Raw genomic sequence first — 25,926 nt, 5'->3', positions numbered from 1 at the left:
TTCCTCATAATGGGGCTCATAATGTTGGACTCGATGATCCTTGTGGGTCCCTTCTAACTTGGGATCTTCTACGATTTTATGATTCTATGATATGAATGCACACAATCTGTTTGAAGAAGTCTTTCTTTTGAACATTGTAAATGTTGTCCAAGACACGCTAAGTGGCTTAACAAGCAATGCTTAAGTCCTAACACACAAAGATAATACAGTCATTTATAGTAAACTGAGAGGGAACTATGCCAGAGTTTCACCTGAGAGAGAATCTTATGAAATGTATATGCTTTTTTCAGTTTGCAGCCAAAAGGAAACTGAACAGAGTTTTTAAAGTGTTATATGTAAAGAATTTAAAGAGTTATATGCAGTTATAATAATAATAATAATAATAATAATAATAATAATAATAATAATAATAACAATAACAATAACAATAACAATAACAATAATAAATGGATTAGTTTGCTAATATTGTTAGGGGAATATATGCCGAGATGAATTCTTTCTGTTGTTGTTGTTTCTTTGAAACTAGCACTGAACTGATGTCTATGTCTCTGCATACTGAGTCTGGCTGGAATTAAATTAACTTTCTTCACAGCACCCCGGATGGTGCTGTGCATTGGATTTATGGTTAAAACAATGTTTGTGGCTAAAAACAACTCTTCCCTAGTATTCTGGCTATTGCTGGACAGTGCTTGCACAGCAACAAGGCTTTTTCTCTTTCTCATTCTGCCCGGCATCCCCCTTCCCCTTGGTGAGGAGTCTGGGGATGGGCAAAAAATTGCTTTCTAAGCAAATGTTATATGTGCTGAAGTCCTGCTGTCCAAGAAATGGCTGGACATTTGCCTGCTCATGGGAGGAATCCTTATTTTGCTTTGCTTGCACAACAGTGTTTCACCTATTAAACTGTTTTTATCTCTATCCATGAGTCTTCTTTTCTTTATGTTGCTCAGGAGAGGTGAGAGAGTGAGTGGCTATGTGGGTGCATGGCTATAGGTTGGGGTCAGCCTACTACCAGCTAAGACTCCTTTCCATAATCCTATGCTTGCTCTGATTTCTGTTATGAAGAGCAACTTTAATTTATTTTAGTCAGTTCTCAACAGAAAGTGATTTTACAAGAAAAGTACACGCTAACATGACTTTAGCTGAGCAGCTGGCAAGAAATATTTAATACTGTTCTGTATTTTTCTTAATGTAATTATGATTTCATAGCCAGCTTTTATTGCATCAACCTTAAACTCAGAAAAGTAACTGTCACCTTGATACGAGCAAACATACAGTTCTTCTATTTATCTCCATGCAAACATTTTCCTCATGATATCTCTTGGAGTTGTGAAACTTGCTCACATGGTTTACATCTCTGTAGTCATAACACTAGGAATGACACTTTCAGAAATCAGTAACTGAATTAGTTTGAGAAACATGGGATCAACTGTAGAAGCACATAGGGAAAACAGTCTAATTTCATTGCCTTCAGTACCTCATCTTCTCAGGATGGATTCCAAATGTGAACACTGTGAGCTGCTGAATTCCTGCCATCTGGAGCATAGCAGAAGACAATGTTTGCAAAGTGTGAATGGAAGCCAGTGAAAGGCAGTCCAGATATCAGTGGGAATGGGGATGGAGGAAGATGAAAACTGAAAACAAAATAATAAAATAAAATATAATAATAAAAAAATAAAACGTTACTTCAGGCACGAATATGGCACTGCAAAGTCTTTTTCTGAGCTAAACCAAATATGCTTTTAAAAATGACGTGTAGCTGTGAAAACAATTTGTAGGTCACAAAGTCTTTCTTGTTGGAATGAGTTTTGAAATTAACCTAGTTCAATTCATTAGCCTCATGTCACATTTACGCTGTCACAAATCTTTCCATTAGGTAGGAAATTAGTTTACCCACTGGTGAACCAGAGGAATGAAACATAGAAATTGTATAACTAGAAGTTGGACTCTGAAGAAAACTGACAAGATTGCTTGATAAAGTAGGTGAACTTCTCTGGGGTTTTGTAAATCCTTCATTCAATCCATGCCCCTGAGCAGGAGCAGATGCACTACTCTAACATGAAACAAAATTTCAAAGGTTTAGAGCCCAGTTCAGGCTTCAGTACATTTCAAGCCCTGTGAAGCTCCATCACTAATCATCTCCCATCTAGAATACTCTGACACTAAATGATATCCCCTATGATAAATGATAAAATGATATCTAATAATAATAATAACTAAATGATAAAAAAAAGATATCCCCCAAAGTAGCATAACATGCACTTGATGTAGTGGAGGACCACACAGAAAATATTTAGTAAATTACCATGTTGGAATTTTGAAACATAAGTCAGTACATAGCGGGGGGGTAAAAACATCTGTTACTCAACTGTTGAATTACCATAAAAGCATGAACATGTTGAAGATACTGGTCTTCAATGACAATTATAATTCCATTTAAAAGCTGTTCAATCATTAGAGCTAATAACACAGTTAAGGGACTTAAATAGAAACTGGTTGATGGGGAATAGAAAGCTGATACATATCTGCTGATCTGTGATAACTTATGTAGGTACAACTCAGCCCAAAGCAAATACAATGTAATTCAAGTTAACATAGACTGTGGTGGAAAAGTAATAATCTAAATTCAATTATACAGTATTTAATATGAGCTAAGATCACAAGCATTATTTAATGCAGATTTATCAACCTGTACTCCTACTTAATGATAATTTATTCATGTTTCCAAGCCTTGAGTTGCATTGTTTGTTTTGTTTGTTTGTTTGTTTGTTTTCTCCCATTTAAAATAATATAAAAAGAGGTCAAAACTGTATGCTCTTAACCATACCCATTCAAAATATACAAAGTTTAAAGACAACCTCAGTATTGATTTTCTGGGTGTATCAGCAATTGTTGCTTTTTACTTTCTGTTTTACAACTGTCTTAAAATATGTGTGTGTGTGTGTGTGAAAATCAACACAAATATTCAAATTATTTTACATATCTAGTGGTGAGGTTTTCTGTTGAGAACAAAAAGATGTTCAGCAATAATATAATGAAAGTATTTTAATATGCCCAGCCTAAAGGACCTTGATATTAATAACCTAATATAATTAGAAATTGTCACAAATAGCTACTTTTTGCTCTGTTATGTTTGGAAAACATTAAATATTTTTAAGAAAAATAGCTTGCATTGATAAAACTCATCACTCTACAAAACTACTTTTAAGATTGGCAGCTCTCAGAAAACCTCAATATATATGAAACCTCAAAGTATGAGAATTATGATTTTTATTATTTTTATGTTATTTTATTTTATTTGTGTGTATGTGTTTTCTGATGGATTAACAGATGGCTGCTGAAAGAATGCAGATACTCAGTAAGACTAAATGTGTTTTTATTTAAGGAAACAGAAATTAGAGAAAGTTAGAAAGTGGGGGAAGGGTAATGTTATAATAACACCTGCAATAGAACTTTTGGAATCCAAGTATCCATAATCCTATTTGTTTATTTATTTATTTTAACTTTAGATATTGAACCAGAACAAAGGACATGCCTTGGAAATGTAACAGAAAAGGAAAAAAAATATATATGTGAAACAAAAATTTAAAATTACCATACACGTATGAATATTTTTGAGGTGTCTTGCAGTATTAATTTTCCCTGTCTCATATATATATATATAAAGGAAATTGTCAGACGGGTGCACGAATTTGCATAAAAACAATGTGAACGCTTTGTATAAATACCAAATCACAGACACTCAGATAGATTAAAATATGACTTCTTGTTGAATGGATCTTTTTGAAACAAATTAGGTGAAAAAAAAAATCAGTTTCTTCAAAGTTTGCCTACATATTTTAATAATATATATTACATCTTCCTCCAAAAATATCTTTACTTGTAGCTTTGAAGATAATTGCAATCTAATTCATTTGCTTGTATTTAGGAAATTTAATGCGCCAAAATAAAAATGCTCTAGTTCTATTAGAATGAGTACCGAAAGAAAAATACTAAAATATTATGAGTGAATATACTATATAAACTACAAAACAAGTAAAAGATATAATGCACAGAAAACATTCATACATAAAAATATGTTTTTTGCAGAATCAGAGAATGTTAACAGACATTCATCTGAACATGTCATTACAACTTAATTTTTGGAGACAGAATAGTTCCCAGTAGGCAGAACAATAGATTTTATGCTCCTCAGTTCAGAGATTTTATGTAACTCCCACACTACCTGATAAATTAATCTGAATTAAGACAGAAATATTCTGGGAAGCAATATTGCTTACTGTTTGTTTCTTTGTTTGTTTTAATTATTTATATTTATCCAATGACATAATGTGATGCAAATGACAAACATTTGCTTAGCACTGCAGTTTACTTATAAGGCCAAAAAATTGGGAAACTGTGTAGAGTATAAGACTTAAACCAATTTATAATATTCTAGTTGTGCTGTGAAGGATCCCCACCCTTTGGGAATAGAATATGCTAATGTACAGGTGATTAGATGACATCTATACCATGAGACACTAAACTTGTTTCTGGAATGAGAAAATGAAATGACATCAGTAGTCAAAGGGTATCCTTACAGTTGCAATAAAGAATAGATTTTGAGGCTACTCTGTTCTCCAATGTGTGCTGTCAGATCTCTGTATTAATTCATGTGAGAAGTTCAAAATCTATAGTTAATTTAACTTAAAGAAATCCTATCCTGATTTGAAAAAAATAAATAAATAAATAAAAATGAAACCACCATGGAGAATTCTCACAATTCTTCCTGAAGTGTTGACGTAGTTAATTATCTTACCTTTTGAAGAAATGGGCATCTTTTTTTCACTACTAAGTTACCTGAAATCTCTTGTTAGTATTTCTGTATTATATTTGTGCATATTTATATTCTAAATTGAAGGGCATTTTGTTATCAAATTTCCCCCCCCCTCTATTAGTAAGTGTAGGTCTTAGAATGGTTTGCATCAGAAGGGATCCGTAAGGATTATTTAGTTCCAACACCTCCCGCCAGACCAGGTTAGACCAGGTTGCTTAAAGCCCCATCCAGTTTGGCCTCAAACATTTTCAGGGATGGGGCATCCACAGTTCCTCTGGGCAACTTGTTCCAGTGCCTCACCACCCTCACAGTAAAGAATTTCTTCCTTATATTTAACTTAAATCTACACTCCTTTAGTTTAAAGCCATTACCTTATAGCTTTAACCCCAACACTAAATATTTCTTTGATAATATAATAGACCGAACTGTCTTGAGTCTTTCATTGGAATTAATATTTTACAGTCCTTTGTGTATTCGGGTCTATTCTGAGACTTCTCAAATTTTCAGTAAACTTGTTCAAAGATAGATACCACAATTGGATACAGATTTCAGAAATGTCACAGTATGACCCAATAGAGAAAAAATAAAATGTCTAAAGATACTTTTTTTTTTTTTACCTCTTGCATATCCACCTTGAACAATATGTCCAATTCATTAATTAAGAATCATGATACTTCTGAGACCTCTCTATACTTCCTTTATTCCCTAAGTATCTGTTCCTCAAAATCCCATAGCTTTGAGCTATGTATATGATTGTGCATGTCTATATTAGCCTTTAACAAAACATACACTATTTGTTTACAGGCTAACTACCACCTTATGAACTGGATTCAGAACTGTCTTTTCTGTTATTTGCTATTTGTTATTCTTTCAATTTTGGTGTCATCTACAAACTTCATCAATGCCTTTTTAATGTTGTGTTTTGAGTTAGTGATAAAATTAGATAAACAGACAAACAAGAAGACATTATCTTCAGTACGCCACAACATATTACTCGTGGTGGATTCCCAGTTACATTTTCTATTTCATAAAGTATCCTTTTTTAGTGAATAACTTTATTCAGATTGTCTGTAGAGGCACAAAAATTTCTGCGTAACAAAGAATTTCCTAAAATCTCTAGATATTAAACAAACACAAAAACATATAAGAAAGAACTTACACTTCATGATATTCACGAATACACAAAGTTCGGTCATTGAATACACACAGACTCAGAGTGAAATTATTACAGGTTAAGTTATAAAAATGTCTTTTTTTTTTTTTTTGTCCTGGCTTCAGCAGCTGAGATAGGGTTAATTTTGTTCATAGTTCTGTGTTTAGGTTTAGGAGGAAAATAATGTTGATAATACACCAATGTTTTAGATGTTGTTGAGGAGTGTTTAATTTAAGTCACAGACTTTTCAGCTTCTCATGCTGCCCTGTTAGCAAGGAAGCTAGTTTGCACAAGAAGTTGGGAGGGACAGAAACAGGACAGCTGACCCAAACAAGTCAAAGGGATATTCCATAATTTATAACATCATGTGGAACAATAAAACTCTGGAGGAGCTGGCTGGAGAGACTGCTGCTTCTTGGGAACTGGCTGGGTTGGTGAGTAATTGTATCACTTGCTTTGTATATTTTTATTATTATTATTATCTTTTTCTTTTCTGTCCCACTAAACTGTCTTTATCTCAGCCCATGAGTTTTACCTTTTTCTGATTCTCTCCCCCATCCCAAAGGTGAGGAAGTGAGTGAACAGCTGTGTGGTGCTTTCTGGGTTAAATCATAACATACTTTTTACTGTTTCTGTCACAAATTTGTACAGAACCTGTGTTGCAAGTGAACACAGACATACAAGCACCATTCATTGACTCATGGAATGGTTTGGATTAGAAGGGACTTTAAAGATAATCAAATTCCAAGTTCCCTGCCATGGGCAGGGACACCGTCCACTAGACCATGTTGCTCAAAGCCCCTTCCAACCTGACCTTCAACACTTCCAGGGACAGGGCCTTATCTTCTCTAAGCTAAGTAACCCAATCATAGGATAGGTGCTCCAGTCCATTCTTGTGGCCCTCCTCTGGATCTGCTCTAACAGGTCCATGTTCTTATGTTGGAGGTCCCAGAGCCTCAATGCAGTACTTCAGGTTGGGATCTAACAAGAGCGGAGCAGAAGGGAAGAGTCACATCTCGCAGCCTGCAAGCTACACATCAATCATATAGACTGAAAAATATGTAAAAACTTTCTATGAATTTTGAAAGAAATACTAACAGGAAATATAAATAGTGCTGTAAGATATATGAAATATCCTCAGCCTGTTCTGTTTGTCAAAATTGTAAAGCAGTTGGTATCATAGATTACTTATATTTTAGTTGCAAATATAGATCATGAGGCTAAACTATCCTGGAACATCAATATTTAGGCAAATTTAATTTAAGAGGGTCAGATTCACAATATTTGTGTACAGGAGAATTATGCATATGCATAAATTATGCATATGTTGCTTAAGAATTTTCTTTAAGTAACTAAAACAAGAAGTTAATGTAGACCTGTAAATATACACACACACACATACACACACACACAAACACATACATATACATATTTATTTTTGATGAAGTCCCTCCTCAAAGTTTAGGGACATAAATAGCCATAGGAATAACTAGCCATAGCCTAAATTTCCCCTGGCGCAACTTGAGGCCTTTCCCTCTAGTCCTATCACTAGTTACCTGTGAGATGAGGCCAACCCCCAGTTCCCCACACCTTCCTTTCAGGTAGTTGTAGAGAGCAATCAGGTCTCCCCTGAGACTCCTCGAGACTAAACAACCCCAGTTCCCTGAGACACTCCTCATATTGGACTTGTGTTCCAGGCCCTTCACCATCTTCATAGCCCTTATCTGGACATGCTCCAGCCTTCACTGGACTTGCTGCAGGGCCTCGATGTCTTGTAGTGAGGGGCCCAGAACTGAACACAGTACTCAAGGTACAGCCTCACCGGGGCGGAGTACAGGGGGACAATCATCTGGTCCCATTGGCTGCACTCTTCCTGATACAAGCCAGGATGCTGTTGGCCTTCTTGACCACCTGGACACACTGCTGGCTCATGTTCAGGTGAATATCGACCAACACCCTCAGGTCCTTTTCCTCTGCACAGCTTTCAAGCCACTGTGTCCCAAGCCTGAAGCGCTGCATGGAGTTTTTGTGACCAAAGTGCAGAACCCGGTACTTTGCCATGTTGAACCTCAACCTGTAGGCCTCTGCCCAATCCAACCTGTCCAGGTCCGTCTGGAGGGCCTTCCTACCCTCCAGCAGATCAACACTTCCCCCCACATTTATCTGCAACTCCTCCCTGTCCCCACATGAACAGACTGCTTATAATACTACTGTTTTCTCTATGCCAGTCTCTTTCCCCAAACTTATCCTTCATGAAAATATTATGGCTGCTTATGATATGAATGTGATTCACCACAAGCATACTTATTGCAGCAAGCAAAATTTGCCCTTTAGCTATCAGTTTCCACTCATTTCTTTCCTGTAAGCCAAGCTTAGACGTCAGTAATACATGTAACTACATTTTGCTTAAAGCAAAATTAATGTCAGCTGACATAAACTTTCTAATATTCTAATGTTTTTGAGAAATCATCAGAAAAGATACTGCTTTTTCTTGTATGCTCACTAGCCCACTTAATCTGAAAGCAGTGAAATAACTTGATTATATGTTCAGTATTTCTGTTTATAATGAAACAAAGTTTGATTAAAAATATGTGCATAATCTCTCACAGTTTCAAGTTAGGAGTGTCAAGGATCATAGGCAACTCACTTCCACTGAGATCACTGCAAAGAAAAACTTCTAAAAAGGATAGATCCAGGCCCCAGCCTCTCTGATAAGATTCACGTGGAAAGATTCTAGTACACCAAATTTAAGAAAGAACAATATTCTTTGTATGAAAGTTTTTATAATTATAACAATAATAATAAAAGGAAGGAAGGAAGGAAGGAAGGAAGGAAGGAAGGAAGGAAGGAAGGAAGGAAGGAAGGAAGGAAGGAAGGAAGGAAGGAAGGAAGGAAGGAAGGAAGGGAGGGAGGGAGGGAGGGAGGGAGGGAGGGAGGGAGGGAGGGAGGAAGGAAGGAAGGAAGGAAGGAAGGAAGGAAGGAAGGAAGGAAGGAAGGAAGGAAGGAAGGAAGAAAGGAAGGAAGGAAGGGAGGGAGGGAGGGAGGGAGGGAGGGAGGGAGGGAGGGAGGGAGGGAGGAAGGAAGGAAGGAAGGAAGGAAGGAAGGAAGGAAGGAAGGAAGGAAGGAAGGAAGGAAGGAAGGAAGGAAGGAAGGAAGGAAGGAAGGAAGGAAGGAAGGAAGGAAGGAAGGAAGGAAGGAAGGGAGGAAGGAAGGAAGGAAGGGTGTTTTAGTTTGGATATTTGGAAGAACTTTACCGAAAGGTTTTTTAGGCATTGAAGCAGGCTGCCTAGGGAAGTGGTGGAGTCACCATCCATGGACATTTTTAAAAGGTGTTTAGATTTAGAGTTTAGTGATATGGTTTAGTGGAGGACTTGTTAGTGTTAGGTCAGAGGTTGAACTGGGTGATCTTGGAGGTCTCTTCCCACCTAGATGATTCTGTGATTCTATGAAAATCTTATGGGAGACAGTGTCAAAGTCCATACTGAAATCCAGGTGGACAACATCCACTGCTCCCCCTTCATTCATCAGGCTGGTGATTTCATTATAGAAGCTTATCAAGTTGGTCAGGCATGACCTCCCCTTGATGAATCCTAGTGGTTTTCTTTTCTCTTTCATGTGCCTGGAAATGTTTCCAGAAGGAGCTGTTCCCTCACCTCCCTGGGGATCAAGGTGAGTGTGATCAGCCTGTAGTTCCCTGGGTCCTCTTTCTTGCACTTCCTGAAGATGGGAGTGACAATTGCTTTCCTCCATTTCTAAGAGCATTTCTCCTAGTTATGTTTGACCAAAGACTGTAGAGAGTGCAATTACATCTCCCAGTTCTCTCAGAGTTCATAGGTGCATCCTATAAGGCACTGTGGACTTGCAAATGTCCAGTTTGCTCAAGTATTCCCTGACCTTATCCTCTTCCACCAAGGATACATCTTTTCTGATCTACCCTTTCATGCTAGTCTCTGGGAGCAGGGATTCCTGAAGGCTGGTCTTCCAGTGAAGACTGAGGCAAAGAAAGTATTCAGTACCTCTCAGCCTGTCCTTGGTAGCCAGGTCTCCTGTTTCCTTCAGGAGAGTGCCTGATGTTCTATAATAGCAGGGATAGCTATCACTATCATAGTTATTAAAGGAATACTATTGCTATTGGCTGAAAAAGATCAAAGCTTCACATTGTACAATGGATCCAATATATTACTTTTAAACAATAAACCAGTCTTTATACATACCCATACTATGTCGACATATAATCATAATTGAGTCAGGTTGTGATAATTCAGATCTTCAATTTTTTCAGTTGAAGTATATTCCTTGAAATGAAATGAGTACATTTTGTCACTTTGCTCCACTTAGTATGAATTGATAATACAAATTGTGGTGAGCATGTTGTTACAGTCTCTCAAAAACGGCTTAAGACTATTGCATGAACTCTCTAGGTTTTAGGCAAATAATTATCAGAAAAGAAAAAAGAAATATATAAATATATATGTATCAGCAGATAAAGCTCAAGAATATGCACAGTTTTTTATTGGTTTGGTCAAACAAAGTGCATTGATATGCACTCTAAATACAGCTGGGCTGTTAGAAGTATTTGACATAGACAGAAACAATGTTTTATCAGTGCTTTATTTATGATCAGGGAATACTTTTGGCCATCAGTCTTTGCAACCTAGCCCACAAGCAGCTGAGCCTGACAATTCCATTTACTTTGACAAGTGTAATTCAGATATAATTACTTATGTTCTTAGCAGTGAACTGGGATTCTAAAGATCCAAATCCCAAATCTGCCATTCAGATAAAGGACTTTGGAAAGGTCAATCTCCTCCCCCTGTGCTGAGCCTCAGTGACTGTTTTTTGCCTTTTAGGGGGTATTGTAATGAATTTCTATGTCTTCTACTGGTAAAGACAATGCCAAAGTACAACTAATTTTATTAGTCCTAGTATGCCAATTAATATACTACAATTAATTTACTGAAAACTGGTATGTGTTTTCAGGTCTTCACTGAAAAATACAGTGAGACTGAGATTTGTGAGGCAATTAGCAGGTTTTCAGAATTAGTTGCTACTTTTCACATTTAGCTTGTTTTTCTTATTTCTTGCTGCCTGATAGACTTGTGAATGGAAAACAAGAAGGCTGAACTGCCTTTTTACTCCTCATGACTGAGGGAAGGGAAGGGAAGGGAAGGGAAGGGAAGGGAAGGGAAGGGAAGGGAAGGGAAGGGAAGGGAAGGGAAGGGAAGGGAAGGGAAGGGAAGGGAAGGGAAGGGAAGGGAAGGGAAGGGAAGGGAAGGGAAGGGAAGGGAAGGGAAGGGAAGGGAAGGGAAGGGAAGGGAAGGGAAGGGAAGGGAAGGGAAGGGAAGGGAAGGGAAGGGAAGGGAAGGGAAGGGAAGGGAAGGGAAGGGAAGGGAAGGGAAGGGAAGGGAAGGGAAGGGAAGGGAAGGGAAGGGAAGGGAAGGGAAGGGAAGGGAAGGGAAGGGAAGGGAAGGGAAGGGAAGGGAAGGGAAGGGAAGGGAAGGAAAGGAAAGGAAAGGAAAGGAAAGGAAAGGAAAGGAAAGGAAAGGAAAGGAAAGGAAAGGAAAGGAAAGGAAAGGAAAGGAAAGGAAAGGAAAGGAAAGGAAAGGAAAGGAAAGGAAAGGAAAGGAAAGGAAAGGAAAGGAACAACTGCTCATCTACCTTTAAGATAAATAAGCAGCAGTGCCAAGGACATTTCTGTATCAGCTTAAAAGTAAGGTATATGATAAGTGAATTAGGTTGATAGATTGAATTCTACCCTAAGGGACTCAAAGGAAGAAGGCTGAGTGGTTATTAACTTAGTGATGCTGGAATTTCTCCTGCAAATTATAAGACCTTTCAAGAGCATTAGTTGTAGTAACATTAAGATGTAAATGTAGTTTATTTTGCTATAACATTTTTAATCTGCTATCAATTCCTCATGAAACCCTTGTCTGTATTGTTGAATCACAGATATTTTAACTTTAAATTTTATAAAAAAATGTGAATTCCCAAGTTTTCAAGTTGGAAGTTCCAATACATCATAGAATCTCGCAAATGGTATGTTTATAAACATATACAAAAGAAAAGTAACGAAAGAAATTCAACTTCACTGGAAACAAACAGACAAACAAACTGTCCTCACCACCACCAACAACAAAGAAAAGCTTAGGGGGTTTTGAATATAATATATGAAAAATGTAAATGTGGGTAATATAATTCAGAAAAAAATACATAATTGTTTAAGATACACTACATGTGATGATGTCGATATATAGTGCAGGGGGAACACCCTTTCTAAAATCTTCCAAAAGCTTCCTTGGATATTAACTTATTTATTTTTTCCTTGAGGTTGCCAGTTTCTTCACCACACATGTCCTTAGCCCAAAATAACAAGATTTTAATATTGTTTTGTGTTTTAGGCTTTGCATTTGCTGCAGCATGCACAAATAAAGATTAAGTAACAGAAGTAATAATTGCATCATAATTTCTGGTATACTCTTCCATTAAGAGATGTTCTTTGAGCTTCTTCAGAGAGGAATTTTCACTTGATGAGTACAGAAGAGGAAGTATTCACAGACCCATGGGTTTCTTTCCAATGTTTAGGAAGCAAGGTGTTATTATTTTATATTATCCCCTTCCAACTGAGGTATTGTCAGAAATTTATAGTATGGGTATTATCCACAGAGAGACTATCATTAATATAAGTTATTTTTTCTTTTTGTCCTTATTTTATTTTACTAGTAGTAATCCCGGTAAAATAGCAGGAGTTCATTCACAGCTGAGTTAATTACCATGCTGCTAGTGCTGATGAACTAAGTCTGATAGAAAACACAGAATCTTGGAAGAAGCACTGCAGGAGTTTGGTTTAGCTCATGGCAATTCAATATAGAAAATTAATTTAAATGGGAAATTTAGTAGAAAATAAAATATCTTAATTAGTAATTATTAATAATTGAAAGAATAGTCAATAAAGTATTGTAGTATTTGAATATTTGAGATTTATAACCTCTAACTACATTTGTTGTGGTTTCTATAAACTTTGAGAAAAAAACATCCAGAAGATGAAACACATGAAGATACAATCAGTAAAATATATGTTTCTAATTGGAAAAATGACTTCACTAGATTTCCACAGGGTAGGGATGATGTACTCCACATAAAATATGTGTCAATCTAAAAGTTTTAGGTTTTGTTGTTGTGGTTATTGATTTTTTTTTTTCCCTTAGAGGAAGTTTTTTTCCTCCCAACATAGGCCTTGACTTAAGAATCAAATTATCTTTATGTTTCTTGTGTCATCCCCAATATGTAGGTTCTGCAGGCAAAACACAGTCTTCCGGGAGCAACTAGACAACTTTATTTCCTGCTGTTTACACACTACATGAGACTGAAAACACAACTCTGCTGAGGGAGTGTACTCTAGCTCACTAATCCCAGAAATGCTGACTCTAAGAGCTGCTCTGAAAAAGATAGCAATAAAAGAATCATTTTTCTTGCTCAAGGACACAGAGAACAGAAGGGACCAGAACTCTCTTTCAAAGGAACCATCTGGACTTGTGATCTGTCTGTATAGGCTGCAGATTTATATATATATATACTTTTTTTTTTTTCCAGAAACTGGATTAAAATACGTTTTTTGGGGAACAATCGAATCTGTTTTTAAACACTCCAAACAAAAGCAAGACCATGGCTTCTTTTGGCATGTTGTTCTAAAGGTTAATTACCTTCACCAATGCATCTTATTTCAAGTCTAACTTCAGTCCTCAGGCCCTGGATCTCCTTAAGCCAGTATCTGCAAGATACAGACACTCCACTTATAAAAAAATATGGTTATTCAGACATGCATATTCATTTATGTATGTTGAAGTAACTTTCTCTTCCATAAACAAGTATACTGAATTCCATATGCTTCCCCTTTTCAAGGATTGCCTTTTGCTACTTGGGTTATTTTTGGATATCTACGAATTCTCCTCATTCTATTCATATCCTCCATGAAGTTCAGACCTTGAGCAGGATAAAAAATTCTTTAAATTGTTACAAATGCTACTTACAGTGTTTATCTTGTTCCCCTCTTGATGTTCTTTTATGCATCCAGTGACAATATTCACTGAAGATTATTCTCAGCTACTATATTGGCACTGTTGTCTCTGGTAATTGTTATGTCTCACATCTCTTCTTTCAAAGGAGAAATCCCTAATTCTGCAGCTGAAGTCTTCATCAATTCCAATATGCAGAACTTTGCACTGGCAATGCTGCATTGAAATACATTTTGCTGAATTATAGTCTTCTACATAGGGGATTTGGAACATTGCATAACCACACCCTATTCTCCTCATTGTTTACTGTTTCCACTGATCTATTCAATGTACTAGCAAAGGTCTTATATGATCATCTAAAAGCACATGGTATCATTGATTAAAATATTAAGTAGTATCAGATCCTGAAGAATAAGAAGCTTAAGATAGCTACTAGCTATCTTAAACCTTAGCAATAATATCTTTCCATTTAAGTGATTTCTTCCCTGAAGTGGTCAGACAGTTGGACTAGATGATCTTTGAATCCATTCTGTACTAAATTCCATTTGCTACCTTTGAATGTTTTGGCCAACTAAAACATATGAGCAATTAATTATATACATTGTAAACAACGTATAATTCTGTGTAAAAAACTTTGAAATATTTGATATGTGTAATCACTTTTACCAATTTGTTTTATTATCTGATCAGAGTTATTACAACATTTTCATGCTCTGGTAATATTTTTTAACAGAACATAGCAATTGTATTTTTATATCAATGTCTGTTGGCACATTGCATGCATTCTGAATATAAATATTTAATGAAGTCTTCTGGAAAGAGAAATAGTGACATTTCTAATTTGATGGTAGGGATTCTAGGTTAAATAAGGTTGCTTTTTCTTACTATGCATGCCCACATTCTTCTATGAAGGATATAATAATAAGAGGAGAATGATAAAATTCTTTTCTTGTCTTCAGAGTAAACCAGAATGAAACATTTATAGATAAAAAAATCAGTAAGGATAAGCGATATAATTTTCCCGGCAAGTAACACTGTAATTGATAGAATACAGTATTCTCTTCCTGTGATATTTGTATTGATAGTGTTTGAATAGCAGTGTATAAGTTCCATATTCTAAAAATAATTATAAAAAAAACCCTTCTGTTTCAACATTTGTAAATGAGGCTGAGCATTTTCAGTCTTTTGTTGTGCGTGCTGCGTTTTCTTATTCCTGTAACAATGCTCACCATGTCTTCCATTTCTGTGCTCAACCATGCCAGTGGATTGCTGCCTTTCTGTCTACAATCATATACTTCAGAATCTTTTTTTTTTTTTTTAATTATTATTTTTTATTTTTTATTAAGTTCCAGTTACTGTTACTGTGCTCTTGAAAGGGTTCTCCTCTGGTGTCTGGAACTGCTGACAAGATGATGAATGTGAGTAGCTGAAAAATTATTTTATATAATTTGTTCTCAGATACTGTATGATCATTGCTTTGAAAACTGAACATAACTAACTTGACAGACTTTTTGGTTCTATACTAACGCCAGGTCGGTGATCTCTTTTTTTTACAGTTGCCATTTTTATGCTATAATGCTTGGAGAACAAATCAAGTATGTTAATCCCCAACTGTTCTTGTAGTACACAAGACTGTAACAGTGTAAATTCAATGAATATTTTTGAGAACTATATATTTATAAAATCACTGTCTTCCAAAGCAGCTATATGATTTAGAGATACTGATAAAATTTTGTACATACAAACACTTTTGCAGGCACTTGTGTTCAGTATGAGCACATACTTTCCAATGCCAATGGTGACAATGATTTCTTATTTCTTGTTTAACTTTCCAAGGAAGTTGTACAAGTCTTCTAACTCGTACATATTTTGTATGATTCTTTTTCTTTAATTGATAATCAACTGTTTGAGGAAGACGTGAGGAAGATAACATGATGAAGCAATTAAGTTAATTTCTATCTTTCTCCAGGACTTTTCACACACTGGAGATGCAGTGACAGTAACGGACAAAGATTTTATAAGTCTTTTAATTCTCTAACACACTTAGGTCTATGCACTGTGTATATAGCTTAGCATTCTAAGAGTCAAATTATAGCTTTTGGGTGACCAGCTAGCATGCCCTATCTGAGTCATTTTTTTCATAGAATTTCACCTTTATCTCCTGGTTCCATTTTAGCAGAGAAGCAAGTTTTGTTCTTCACCTCCCACAGCATCAACAATGTTGTATCTGCAGCCTAGACCAGAATGACATTCAAACCTGCAAGTTCTGTCAGCATGCTTTGCCACTTATTTTTTCAGTGAAGGTTTATTCCCTACTAACATTTTCAAAATATATTTACCTGCTGGCACACCAGATGTGATGAGACATTTTCTTTCTCTCTTCCTGTAGCATTTGCCAATATTCATTTTGGCATCAATTTCTCTTTTATGAAGTCTGTTATTACTATTATTTTACCTTACAATTTCTTAGTAATTAGTATTTTTACTTACATTGCTTTAAATGAATTGGCTTTATGAACTTGAGGAGAATTTCATGAATTTCACCCATTGTCTATGTGATTATCCTGTCAATAACTTTAGCGTTTTAAGCAGCAACGACTTATTTTCTCATTATATATATATGTGTGTGTGTATATATATATATTTATTTTATTTTTTTTTTTTCTATCGATACAGTGGAAACTCCATGTGAGAGTAACAGTTTTGGCACATGAGAGGAACTGTGTGCTCTCATGACTTTGTTAGTTAAGCTAAGAGATTGCTAGATATCACAGGTTAGCAAATTTGAAAAATGGTTACCAGATAAAAGAATGTTCATATTATGACTGACAGCTGTCTGACATCTTCCCCACAATCAATCTTGACGTATACACACACATTATAAAAAAAAACTCTCAGATGTATTCTCGAAAAATACTAATGGTAACATAATTAAATAGTCACACCTGTGGATAAAGGACCAGAAACATGGAAACTTTTGAGCACTTAATGACTGATAACAATACTAAAGAATTAATCACTCTGTTGTGAGAAGTATAAGAAAGCCAGAAGTATAGCCCTGTATCTGGTAAAACACTGTAAATGACAACTTTTGTTCAACTTGATAAAAACACGTACCCAGGCAGAAGTATTATTATTCTGGAAGCACTTTAAAAGAGTATCATTGAAGGATACCAAACAGTCAAACATTAATTTAAAAAATGGAAATGTTTAGACCACAAAGAACACATTTAAAAACTACATAGTAAAACTGAGTTGTATAAACAGGAAATCAAGGCTGGTTTAATTGAAATAATTGTCAAATTTGCAACAGGTTTGTGAAACAACTGAAAATACCTGTTCGGTCACTCCCCTTCTTCCAGTGGGATGGAGGAGAGAATCAGAAAAAAAAAAAAAAAAAAAAAGGTAGGAAAAAAAAAAAAAAGAAGGAAAAAAAAGTAAAAAATATGTATTAAGATAAAGATAGTTTAATAGGACAGAAAATGAAGGGAAAATAATCACAATAATTGTGATAAAGGAATATAGAAAACAAGTGATGCATAATGAAATTCCTTGCCACCCGCTGACTGAAACCCAGCCCCTCCCAGAGCAGTGCTCACTCCCTCTCCCTGGCCAAACACACAGCTTTAGCTAGTCAGCATGCTACAATACGGTATGGGACATCATTTTGGTCAGTCTGGATCAGCTGTCCTGGCTGTGTACCCTCCCAGCTGTGCACCCCCAGGTACCTAACTGACAGGGGAACATGAGAAGTTGAAAAGTCCATGGCTCTGTGTAAGTGCTGCTCTGCAACAACAAAAACATTGGTGTGTTATGAGCATTGCTCTCACCCAGAATTCAAAACAGAGCAACACACCAACTACTAGGAAGAAAATCACATCCCAGCTGAAACCAGGACACCCTATTTTGGAAAAAGGGAACATAATGGATATGACAGTCTGGTATCTCCTTCCTCTTAATGGTATATCAAATATAATTTTCAATATGTATATATATTGCCATTTTTAAAAGGAGGATATTGAGAAAAATCTATATCGTTCAAGAAAAAAAAGCCAGTGACATAACACAGTTATGCTGGAATGAGTGTCACCTATACCATTACTTTTTTACAGATTTCAAGAAAACACATGAAAAGCCTATTGTGCTACAGGATATGTTACATGCAAGAATGTGTAGTACCCATTGAAATTATTATATTTGTACAATGTTGCATTTGCATTCAGAAAATCCAACATGAATGTCGAGTGAAACTTTTCCTTGTTCTGATTTCAATATAGGATTAAAGACAGAAAATTATTTATCCACAGGACTTACTAATGTAAGTAAAGAAAAAGAAATGTGAACATGAAAAACATTGACGTAGAGAAGATTTCAATTATTACTGAAAGAGCTGAACACAGAGTTATAAAGATGGTCAGAAAAACTGAAAAAGCAAAAGGAAGTAATGTCTACAGAATTTGATGCTCTACCTGGATCCATACAAATCCATGGGTCCGGATGGGATTCATCCCAGGGTGCTCAGAGATCTGGCTGACATCATCACAGGACCTCTCTCAATTATTTATCAGTGGTCTTGGGAATCTGGAGAGGTCCCAATTGACTGGAAGCTGGAAAATGTTGTACCAATTTTCAGGAAGGGCAAGAAAGAAGACCCTGGCAACTACAGACCTGTCAACGTCATGTCAGTGCCTGGTAAAATTATGAAGATTATCCTGGTAGTTACTGAAGCACACCTGGGGGACAATGCAGTCATTGGTCCCAGCCAATGTGGATTCATGAGGAGTAGGTCCTATTTAATAAATTTGATTAAATTTGATTTCCTTTTATGATAAGATTGCCCATCTAGGCAATCAAGGGAAAAGAGCTGATGTAATCTTTTTGGATTTCAGTAAAGCTTTCAACACAGCTTCCCGCAGGATTCTGCTGGACAAAATGTTCAGCATACAGTTAGACAAAAACATCAATGCAGAGATCTTCAATAAAAGAGTTTGTGTCTCTTCTTGTACATTAGAAGACAGAAATCCAGAAAGACATAAGCAATTTTCTTCACTAATGCTTGTATATAGAAAACCCAGTCAATTTTGCATATAGAATCTTAAAATGGTTTGGGTTGGAAGGAACCTTAAAGATAGTTGCAAGCCTCCTGCATGGGCAGAAACACCTCCCACTAAATCAGACTGCCCAAAGCCCTGTTCAACCTGGACTTGAATGCTTCCAGAGATGGGGGAACCACAGCTTCTCTGGGCAACTTGTTCCAGTGCCTCACTACCCTCTGAGTAAACAATTTCTTTCTTAACTCTAACTCTCAAATTTACCCTCTTTTTGTTTAAAGCCTTTACTCCTTGTCCTATCACTACACTCCCTCTTTAGCCTTCTTATAGACTCTTTTTAGGTACTGGAAGGCTGTTATGAGGTCTCCTTAGAGTCTTCTCTTCTCTAGGATGAACAACTCCAAATCCCTTAGCCTATCCTCATCAGAGAGGATATTTTATCATTAGTAGTCTAACTTTTCAGTCTACCTGAATACATACCTCCTGAAGAGAGACCCATCTCATATTGGTTTAAGACACTGAGAGACAGAGAATCCAGTAATCTCAGTGAAAATTATTTTGTTTCATATACATAATATAGACAGCTTTCAGTTTTAAAACACTCAGATTTGTTTTTTTTTTTTTTTTTTTTGGTCTTATTCTCTGGCTTATTTTAAAGATAAAGTTTATTAATATGATGTTTAATAACATGTCTTTGCAGGGTGCTTCATACATTATATTTAACTAAGTATACATTAATCACCTTTTATTGGGATTTGGATTATAGCTATATTTCTAAATCCTGGTAATTTTAAGTGTTAATGAACACTAAAAATGGAGATGGAAGACTGAGGAAGATTATTTAATGGTTAAGGTTATTCAGTATTGATAAGTATATTTTCAATTAAGATAAACACTGACCTGCCACAAAAGCCACAGGGTAAATTCTGAAAGTTAGATAGAGCTCAGAAATAGGAGACAACATATTTGTGATTATGAAATATAGTGAAATATAGATTAAGGGTTCAGGTTGCTGTGATTTAACCTTGTTTTACTCTACAAATTTCTACTTTTATTTATTTATTTATTTATTTATTTAATGTTAGTCGTGTATATTCAGGAGACAGAAAAAAAAAAAGGAGGGGGAACGATGACACAAAACCTGCCATATGTTTATTTCTTTTTAATTAAAAGAAGGGGGTGCTGTCGATTTATACAATATGATCCTCATTAGCCCTAGAAGTATGTATTTATCTGGCCAAGCTTATTACCCTTAAGGGTTTTCTCTCCTAATTGGTAAGATGAGGTCACAGGTTATGTGGCTTCTGCTCATTGAACTTTGAAAACTCCCTTTAACTACTGTATGACTGAAAATAAAAACTGTCATTCAGTTGTAACAATCTCTAATCTTCTGCTTGTAGCCTGCCATCTGGTCTCACATACAATGTCAGCCTTGCATGACTCCCTCTCTATTAGAGTGGTTGTAGCCCACACTGGCTGGCATTTTCTGCATGCAAGCCATTCTGAGGCAGGAGGATGGTGCAAAACCCTTCCACAATTGAAGGGGGAATGGCTTTAAACTAAAAGTGGGGAGATTTGGATTAGATACTAGGAGGAAATTCTTCACTCAGAGGGTGGTGAGGCACTGGAACAGGTTGCCCAGAGAAGTCATGGATAACCCATCCCTCAAGGTGTTCAAAACCAGGTTGGATGAAGCCCTGGATGAGGCCCAAAGGGTGGCATCTCAGTCCATGGCAGGTGATTGGAACTAAATGGTCTTTAAGGTCATTTCCAACCGAAACCATTCTATGATGATTCTGTGTTAAATTCCCCATTTCTATAATATATTTTCAAGTAAAAATAAACAAAAAGACAAACAAAGAAAAAAGGTTTACCTGCTACATAATTATAAGGATCTCATTTCCTCATTTTCAGTCAGGCCCAGTTATTTTCCATCCAATACTTCAAGTATTTTATGACTGAAATGTCTTCCAGAGGCTGTATTCAGAAACAGGATGCTCATTTTACCAGGCAGCAAGATGACAACCAGAATAGAGTGTTGGGAATCTATAAACTTTTTTATCTGGCATAGTGTTGTGCCATGTAAGAAATTCTCAATTTGCTTTTGAGCTAGCTGAGAGAGATAGCTATGTGGGACAAAGCAACACTGATCTGTTGTTCTTAAAATTATAACAGCAACGTTAGCACACAGGTATTCAGAAGCTAACCATTGAGCCTCTGAGCAAAGTTACTTAGCAAGGCAAGGTGCACTCTGCAGAAAGCTGCTTGTTTCAGAGCTGTCTTCCCTTGTTCAGTTCCCATGAAGGTTGTTCGGCTTATACCATATATAGACAGATACAAGGTGAAAAAATACAGCATTGACTTTTTTTTTTTTTACTATTATGTTTAATTTACGTTTAATTTTTACAATTAAACATAACTGCCTATAAGCTTTATTGTTATTATATTTTAATGTGTTTTATTATATTTATATTATTATTATTATTATTATTATTATTATTATTATTATTATTATTATTATTATTATTATTATTATTATTATTATATTTTTTATATTTTTTATGTGTTTTAGGATTTATACATGTTAGGAAATCATACTAGTTTAATATATTTCAAGAAAATTATACGGACTATTGTGAAGAAAATTGAAATAACAGGTGAGTGGGAGAGATGTTGACAAGAATTTCTGAGACTTTTTTAAACTCAATTCCAATATATTTTCAATTGCCCTTTTCAGCAAGAAGTTCAAGAAGAAGAAACAATACTCAGTCTTGAGGCTTATTGTACCAAAATGAGGAACAATTTTTTTTTTTCAAACACAGATGTATGGAATTTAGAGTGCTTTCTCTTTATCCAAAGAAGAACTGACTGTTTTTTTTAGGTTCATATTTTCAGTAAACATCTTCGTTGTTTTCCTAAAATCATAGAATCATAGAATCATAGAATATCCTGAGTTGGAAGGGACCCTTAAGGATCATCAAGTCCAACTCTTGACACCACACAGGTCTACCCAAAATAAATATTTTGGGTCTACCCAAAATAAAATACCTTACAGCAGCAGAAAAATACTATTCTTCAAATTTCTCCCTATGACTAGTAGAATAAAGACTGTCTTTGCTTTAAAGTGAATCTCTACTGGATTTAGAGATACTGAATTTGTTTTATGTGAAAGTAAACTGCTTCTTCAAGGCTACTCAGATAGTAATAGTGGTATAGATCAGCTTAAATAACAATTCAGCTTGGAGACATATAGTCATGATACATATACAGCTGCTATTACTAATATTCAGCAAAAGAGGTCTTAGAAGACCAAAAATGGTCTTCTAAAAAGAAGATGGTCTTCTGAAAAGAAGACCCATTCCATTTTACAGTGGTTTCTGAAGACTTCATGGAAGACCCAAAAAGCATGGAATGGCACTAGACTTCTGTGTGTTGGTGAATGAACTAAGCCCAAAGATATCTATAACTAGTCATAGTTTATATTCATCCAGTCTTCTAAGTCCTCAACAGAGACCAAGTGAATGATTCAATTGATTAAACATGGTGTCTAGTGCCATTTCAAGACATCTTACAGATATACAATTTGTGTATAGCTGTTAGATATGACTCACAGCTATAGGAATATCTGTGCCCTCCTGGAGTGGGAACATAAACCCAAGTAGATTAATAAATTAGTGTAAAAATAGATCCTACTTAAAATACCAGCAGACATGGCCATACCAACAAATGTTTTTAGTCAGCTACCCTGTTCTTTCACAATCTGCAAAGAGAAATAGGCACTTAAAGGGAAAAGCCATTCTGCGTTAAAGTAAAATGATTAGTTTTGTTCTATTAACTATGAAAGGATCCATGTTGACTGGCTCACATTCAACACCTTTAGACATAAGTGTCTATAGCTAAATCAGAAGAATCACAGCCAATATGATGAGAAATGCATATTCAGTCAAGATGGGAGCAGAGTGGATGTATTTAATTGCATATCAGTGTTTTCTGTTGACATCTCCGCACCTTTCATAATAACTGTTAATTTCATTTACCTTTTTCACCACCATTAAATATTTAACTGGTATATAAAAAGCATTGTAATAAATGTATATATGTTTCTTTGAGTGTTAACTGAGTCATAAAAAATACATCACTCCATTTTGTCACTTGGCTTTATTTTTAATAATTATATTACTAAGAATTTAGAAAATCTGAATTTTATTTTACATCTATTTGCTACCATGAGATCTTCCTGCAAGCTTTTGAATTCAGATTGTTACATATCTATTGTAACTGAATTCATATTATCTTAAGAATTTATCACTATTAACCTCCTTACTAGATCATTTACTGAGGATTCCACAACCTTTATTAAAAGATCTACACATAACAACTATAACAACATAACAACAGAAACTTATGCTTATTTTGAAAATCACATATAAAATGTCTTCTTTAATTTTCATACTTTTAGCCACTCATTGTGTATAAAACTCTTCTTTATAGTTGTTCACATTTTCTTTAGGAGCTTTTGGTGAAGGTCTGAGAGATCTTGGTGAAAGCTTTTTAAAATATAGGTACACTGTATCTACATGTTCATGTCCTCTTTCAAAATTTGTTAATATTACTTTTCTCCAGAACAAACAAACAAACAAAAAACTCCAGATTTAATTTTGGAAATACATGTTGTTCTTGTCCATAGTATTTTGATGGGAGTGTTAACAGTACAGAAGTTGAAACAAGAAAGGAAGCAGCCAGTAAAGCATTTGTAAGTTCACTAACCTGCTTGCAATAGCCTGTTCTCACAGATCTCATTGTATCTAATTTCTCTGGTATGTTTCCTCTTAGCATTTATTTGGAGGAAGTCTCAATCTTTGAAAGCAAGACTGAGAGGCAGTAAGATCTCTCAGTAGAGAGAAGAGGGGAAAACTATGACAGAGTAACAAGTGCATGAAGAAATTGACCGGTGAGCAAATAATCAATAGTGAACAGGGATGTAGTAGGCGACAGAGTAGAAGTGAACAGAGGCAATTTGTCAAACTGACTTTCTCCCATACACAGTTCACCCTTTATGGATAAACATGACTGTCCAATATAAGTATCAGGCAAGCTTGAACACAAACAGTGCGTGAGTTAATATGCTGTCTCCATTAGAAGCTCAAACGAAGATTTAAGGAAAACCTGGGGCAAAAACCTGTGAAGTGAGAAAGAGAGAAAGATGTTATTTAGTTAGGCTAAATGGCAGCAAAGAGTCAGACTGAAGGAATAGTCACAGATTACCAAAGTATCCAATACTGGAGGGAATAGGAATGAAATGGGAATCACAATATCATAGAATGCCTTGAGTTCGAAGGGACCTTAAATATCATCTAGTTCCAAGCTCCCTGCTTGGAAGTCCCTCTAGTGGAAGAGACACCTTCCTAGTGGAAGAGACAACTCTAGGTTTCTCAAAGACCCATCCAACCCAAGGCCCAACTTGGCCTTAGACACTTCCAGAGATGGGGAATCCGCAGCTTCTCTTAGCAACTTGTTCAAGCACCTCACAACCCTCACAGTAACTAATTTTCTCCTTATATCTAATCTAAACCTACACTCTCTCTTTTAGTTTAAAACCATAACTCCTTGTCCTATCCCTACACATGGTGACAAAGAGTCCCTACACAGCTTTCCTGTAGGCCCTCTATAGGTACTGGAAGGCTGCTATAAGGTCTCCCCAGAGTCTTTTCTTATTCAGGCTGAACAACCCCTACTCCCTCAGCCTGTCTTCATGGGAGAGGTGCTCCAGCCCTTTGATAATCCTTGAGGCTTTCCTTTGGACTCATTCCAATAATTCTATGTCCTTTTTATGCTGGGGGTCCCAGAGCTGACCACAGTAGTCCAGGTGGGGGTCTCACAGGAGCAGAGTAGAAAGGAGAATAACCTTCCTTGACCTGCTGGCCAAGCTGCTTTTGATGCAGTCCAGTATACTGGCTTTTCTGGGCTGCAAGTGCACATTGCCAGCTCACGTTGAGCTTCTTGTCAACTCAAACCCCCAGATCCTTCTCTTCAGGGCTGGTCTCAATCTACCCAGCCTGTATTTGTGCTTGGGATTACCCTGTCCCAGGTGCAGGACTTTGCACTTTGCCTTGTTGAACATCATGACATTTGCACAGATCCACTTCATAGGCTTGTTAATGTTCCTCTGGATGCACTTTTCCAGACTGTGTATTTTCCACTGTGGCAGTGTACTCCCTCCGGCCCTGCCCCCAACCTGACCCTTCATCTGCAACCCTGCTTGGGTGATAATCAACAATGGTGACCATGATGAAAGTGTTTGGTCATGATAGCTAACTGTGCTCCAGGTAGATTTGGGGAAGGTAGATCCAATGGCTAGCTGAACATGTAGCAAACAAATGTGTCTGGTCTGCAAATATGACTAGTAGCCAATCATCTCACCCCATACGTAGGGGACAACCCAGAGCCCATTAAGGTCTCCTTTATTGCAGCAGGCTGTACACCAGGATCTTCCCCTTGAGTGCCTCTCAATGGTTATTCCTTGAAATCGAGAGATTCCTTGTATGTGACATACTCAGTGACTAATAGGTTGCTTGTTGAAACTTTGCTAAGCATGCTGAAACTTTGTAATCTTAGCTAAATGATAGAGATGATTATTGTACATATAATCTTTTAGGCATAAAATGTTAAATCTGGGATTGGGATAGGATCTGATTATATCTAGACTACTAGGAGTTTGGATGGGAAAAGGGACTCTATTCTGAACCTGGTGACTCAACTTGGGGGTCTCCCTGATGCTTTTAGCCTTACTCTGTCCTTCATGCAGTAAATAATCAACCAACCTTACCATCAAGAATCTTGTTAATGTCACTCTTAACATTAGTTTTGTTAAATCACTGTCTCAGTCACCATTAAGCT

The sequence above is a fragment of the Anas acuta genome, chromosome 1 (assembly GCF_963932015.1).
Source record: "Anas acuta chromosome 1, bAnaAcu1.1, whole genome shotgun sequence".
Classification (NCBI taxonomy): Eukaryota; Metazoa; Chordata; class Aves; order Anseriformes; family Anatidae; genus Anas; species Anas acuta.
The sequence above is the reverse complement of the archived record's forward strand: the minus strand, read 5'-3'. Positions refer to the sequence as shown.